This window comes from Humulus lupulus, chromosome 6 (assembly GCF_963169125.1).
Source record: "Humulus lupulus chromosome 6, drHumLupu1.1, whole genome shotgun sequence".
In the NCBI taxonomy this organism is placed as follows: domain Eukaryota; kingdom Viridiplantae; phylum Streptophyta; class Magnoliopsida; order Rosales; family Cannabaceae; genus Humulus; species Humulus lupulus.
The window spans coordinates 198493578-198499577 of NC_084798.1; positions in this window are offsets into that span (position 1 = coordinate 198493578).

The window sequence follows — 6000 nt, forward strand, 5'->3', positions numbered from 1 at the left end:
TAATATATTTATCAAACAGTAATAATTGAATCTGGCATACACATTATACAAATTGGAAACCATTGGGTTGCACAAATGCGTGGTGCACTTCCTTTTAATTCGTTTGGCATCCGAGCCAATCAAGTGTGTGTCGCACTCTCTTTCCATTTGTTTGGCATCTGAGCCAATCAAGTGCTTGGTGCACCCCCAAGATGGCCCAGCCATGGTGGCCTGCACTCCACGTGCGTAATGCCAATCTCAGCTCATAAGCCGAGTCCAACCGACCCTCGACTCATAAGCCGAGCCTCACAAGCCCCAGACTTATAAGTCAAAGCTTACGACCCTCGGCTTATAAGACGAATCTCTCAAAATCTAATATGCCCTCGACTAATATGTCGATCTCTAACTAATATCCTAATAATCCTTTGGTTTATAAATCGAGCTCTCTAGTCACAACAGACAATCACATATCCCACTTATCATACATACATACAGATACAATGTATTATAATACACTCAAACAACATACATAGGCATAATCATAGTCATGTGCATTCCAGTGTGCTTAACCAAATATTCACAAACATAATGATAATCATGCTCATTAATAGGGCCAAAGCCTTAATCATATCTTTATTTAACCATCGGGCCAAGCCCTAATCACACATTCACATACTGGGTGCAGTTTTCTTACTTTTGATCCAAATGCAAGTTACTAACGACGACCCTTGAGTACGATCCCTAATCCGAGCCCTTAGCGTTGATCTAGTCATAACCATAATAAGGAATTCCATCAACAATGAATGACTAAAGCCTTTTAGACCAAGTCCTAGCCTCCGGGACGTCGAATTCCACTCAACACAGAAGTAGAATCGATCCCGAGCACAAAAGGTTGAGTTCCCGCACTCAAAACCTTCTTGGGGACAAAAATCCCCTTAAGAGCCGCAGCCCCATACTCCCATGCTGCGGCCCGCCTCTAATCAGAGGCTTAGCCTCCCCAGCCATCAGACACGCGTCGCGACCCACCCTTGCCACAGAGCCTAACCTGGCTCCTATTTGCTCTAGAGGGTCGCGACACACCAAGAACAGAGCCGTGGCCCAGCCCTTCGAACCCAAAATTTCTGAGTTTTTCCTTAGTCGAACCCAACTAGAACAATCCAATTATACCCCAATCTTTCAATTCAATCCCCATAACCAACATAACCCTTTTCCAGTAACAATACCTAGCTAGTTACTAGATTAAAACTTATCAACAAATTCCAAAATTCATCCTCCCAACTACCAAGCATGCATATACTTAAGCTTTACACAAAACCACATAATAACATGAAATTTTTTCGAATTCAAGCCCTTACCTCTGATATGATGATTCCCTTGAGCTAATCTCGTAGTTCCCCAAGCTCAATACCTCAATTTCCTAGGCTTTGTTCTTCAATTTCCCCAAGATTTTTTTCCAAGCTTCAAGAGATAGAGAGAAAACAAGGGAGAGAGAAATGTGATGCTGAGAGTTTTCTTTTGATTTCCTAAACCTTCTGAGAAGTTCCCAGTCAACCAAATCACACATTTGGCCAAAAAATTACCAAACTACCTCTTTGCCCCTAGCCTACTCATCACATGTCCCCAAGGGCAATTTTGTCATTGTCTCATACCCCACTAATCATAATTTATGCCCTATAATTCATGTTACTTCCAATATCCTCACACGATTACCAAATAATTTCCCATTACCTGCTAAATCCCAGTAATGTACTAAACTACTAAAATACCCCTAAGCTCACCCCAAGTCGGGTATTAAACCTCGTTGTGACTTTTCCGTTAACTTGCTCATCAGGATCGCCTGACGTCGAGTAACCCAAATATATCCACATAATAATGTGGTCTCAATCACACAAACTCAAATTTACAATTATACCTTCAGCGGGTCAAATTACTAAAATGCCCTTCTTATAAGAAACGACCCACATACACATATTTAACATTTCTGACATGCAAGCATAATTATATTATAATATAATTCACATAATAACATGCTCATACTATATTAACACATAATTAGCGAAGTTATTGCCTCCCAACCTCCTAATCCAGGCACTAAGCCATATTAGGGAATTTGGGATGTTACAGAGATCTTCCCTTTATCCCAGGCTTGGCCAGGATCTCGGGGAGGTTGATGAGGAGGAGGATGCGACTTTTGAGAAATTCGCCGAGATAGTTTCTTAGGCAGCAAAGATATTTGATGATGTTGTCCCGGATGAGGAGGAGGTTTCAGGTCCCTCCCCTCTTATTTCCCTAACTATAGCCCCAGCCCCAGCCTCAGCCCCAACACCAGCCCCAACCCTAGCCTCAGCCCCTGTGCTAGCCGAGTTGATCGAGCGATTGGACAGAGTCGAGGATCGACAGGAGACCCTCCTGAAGAACCAGTCAGTGATCCTGGACGTAGTCAGTCAAATCCTGAGGTTTATTAAGGAGAGACTGGGGGGGGGGGGGGGGCGGGGGGCTCCAAGGAGGATTCAGACTCAGAGTCACTGGATATTCCTCTAGACTATGTTGATGATCCAACCATGCCTTCGACCATCATTGTGACACCTGATGCTGCGACTCCGGGAGTCGCTATTTTCAACCCTGAGGATGTTGTTGGGGTTCGGTTTCAGAGGACTAGAGGCCAAAGACGCAAGCCAGATTGGTTTGAGGACTACACTGATCCCACAAGGAAAAGACCTCACACTAATGCAGCTGCACTAGAAGAGGAGGCTACACAGGTGTTGAACCCTCTCAAGAAGCTAGATCGCAAACAGTATAGGACAGTGTCCAAGTGGCTGCTTGGAGACATCCCCAACAAGACCCCAAGGGATGTAAAGACTGGGAATCACGGTCCAGCGTGGTTTCTGACGTGGAAGACACCTCAGTCGTGTCTTAAGGATGGGGTAATCAATTTATACCTAATGTTAAGAAATTATGTTTTGTTTTCAATTTTACAAGTTCTGTTTTTATTGACTCGATAGGAGCTCGATAAGAGCTTGATGGGGGATTACATTGGATCGATATGGCTCGATAGTGGCTCAATGGGGTGTTAAACTAGGGATGTTGTTTAATGTTTGAGATTAACTCGATAGGAGCTCAATAGTAGATCGATTGGGGTGTTAAAATAGGGTTGTTGTTTAGTGTTTGAGATTAGCTCGATGAAGCTCAATAGTAGATCGATGGGGGTGTTAAACTAGGACTGTTGTTTATTGTTTGAGATTAGCTCGATAGGAACTAGATGGAGCTTGATAGTAGATCAATAAGGGTGTTAAACTAGGGTTGTTGTTTACTGTTTGAGATTATCTCGATGTGAGCTCGATGGAGCTCGATAGTAGATCAATGGGGGGTGTTGAACTAGGGTTGTTATTTACTATTTGAGATTAGCTCGATGGGAGCTCGATAGTAGATCGATGGGGGTGTTGTTTACTGTCTGAGATTAGCTAATAAGAGCTCAATAGTAGATCGATAGGGGTGTTATACTAGATTTGTTATTTACTGTTTGAGATTAGCTCGATAGGGACTCGATGTAGCTTGATAGAAGATCGATGGGGGTGTTGTAGGGTTATTGTTTACTGTCTGAGAATAGCTCGATATGAGCTTGATGGGGGCTTGATATGGACTTGATGAGCTCGATGTTTAGTTCGATATAAGCTTGATAATGCTCGATTATAACTCAATTTATTTGTTTATGCACTATTTTTTAGCCATTTATGATGGTCTTTGCTAACTTTTTATACTGTACTCTCTTTGTAGCATATTGATGCGGCACAACATATGCTTCGTATGCGTCGCAAGTATTTTCCCAAAACATATCGCCAGAATGCTGTTGTGATGAACATTTATTTCTCACAAGTGATACTTGCCCGATATGATCAGTACAAGAAATTGCCGACAAAACAAAGTACACATGGGATTCTGACGTTATGTCCATGTTAACCGACATCGAGCAGCAGTTTCTGGCATCTTGGGGAGGAGTTGAGGAAGTATATTGGTGCCAGAACTATGAACAGCAACATTGGTTTGCCATTGAGGCTTCCATTTTTAGTTGGACTCTCACTGTTTATGATTCAGACATCTCGGTGATTAGTGACACAAAGATGGAGAAAATTATGAATCCATGGTGCTTTTTTCCTTCCTTCTCTGTTGATGCAGAGTAAACTGTTCACTGATAGCTTGATGTTGAAAATTCTTGCAGCAGGAAAGAGGCCCCATCAGTTCACATGGTGTCGCAAACAGAAACATGAGCTCACTCAGTCATAGAGAATGCAACAAACATCATCTTCATACTATATTTATTTCTAAGTAAAATTATAGTATTGTACACTTAATGTTTATATTTTTTTTATAGTGGGATTGTGGTGTGTATGTTGTCAAGTATATTGAGCATTTCATGGTTGGCCTTCCATTGGAAACCATCTGCGATGAAAATATAGAGATGTTCAAGAAAAAGTGGACCACAAACTGGTGGTATCAAAATTTGTTACCTTGATGATTGTATATATATAGGGTCTTTACATGTGCAATTTTTTGTTTTTGGGTTCGGTTGTTCACATTTTTTTGTAAATTTCATATGGTTGTTATCGAGCTATGTCAAACATAATCGAACTAATATCGAGCTATATTGAACGGTTATCGAACTAATATCGAGCTTTAATTGAGCAATATCATTTTCATATCCATTATCTAGTTGTTATCAAACTAATATCGAGCCATATTGAACCATTATCAAACTACTATCGAGTTATATCGAACCATTATCGAACTAATATCGAGCTAAGATTTGAAGTCAGTTTAGAAGCTAAGTTAACAACCATATTATCGAGTTCATATCAAGCTACTATCAAGTTAACATCGAGTTCATGTCGAGCTACAATCGAGCTCATCGAGTTTACATCGAGCTTAACATAACTTTTAAGAAAAATAAAAGAAAAAAAGAAGGGAAAACAAGCTACGTTATTAATACAACAAGTCCAAACGGGAAAAAAAAATTTATAGCCTGGCTTTGCGTGTAGCTCTGTTGTGGCCAAGACCGCCACACATACTACACTTTCACTCTTTGCGAATAATTTCGCCATTCAATGGAGTATGGTTTTTCTTCCTTCTTCCCATCTTTTTCTTCTTTGGCCGACCAACTGGTTGTTTCTCAATGGGAACCCCAACTTGCATTTTCTCTATGTTCTTTGGAACTTCTCAATCGTCCTCGTTGCCAGTTGGGTAAATGGTTTCTTTGTAAGATTCTTTCCACATCTCAGTAGTGTAATATAGGGTACACCAAGAGTAAATGTTGACACTGCGCAGGATGGCTGCAGCCACACCATGAACACAAGGGTAACCCATTATTTGAAACATGCCACAGGAGCATCTTCTGGGTCTACCACATGAAATTCGAATTGTCCAAGAGGGTGGACTTTCAAGTACCTTGCATCATCTGCAATGCCTGAGACATCTTTCTCATATATTGTTGCTAATTTGGATGTGCACTTCTCTACCTCCTCCCGACTCGCAACAAACCATGAATAAATTGTGAAACGAATGAATTCTACAAAAGTAGTGACTAGGAAGGTTCTTGTGTCTCTGGTTTTGTTGTTGAAGGTTTCAACGTAGTTGCTTGTCATTACATTGTATCAATTTCTAGGAAAGTAAGCACGAGTCCACTTATCGAAGCCAATACCCTCAAGATATTGAGCTATGGCAGGATCCATATTTGCTTTATATTGTTGAAGAACCTATGAAATTTTGACTTCCGAAATGCATATGTCGCATTCCACATCTCCTTGTGATAGTGATCAGTCTTGAACTTAGTTATTACATTCATACTTATGTGATGGTAGCATGCACCGTGGTAGGCATCAAGGAAGACTAACCCAAGAGCATGAATAATGCTAGCATGCCTGTCTGATACAAAAGCTAGATTATCAACAACTCCAATGACTTCCTTAAATTTCATCATGAAATACTTCCAAGAATTATGATTCTCACTGTCCACAATCGCGAACGTAA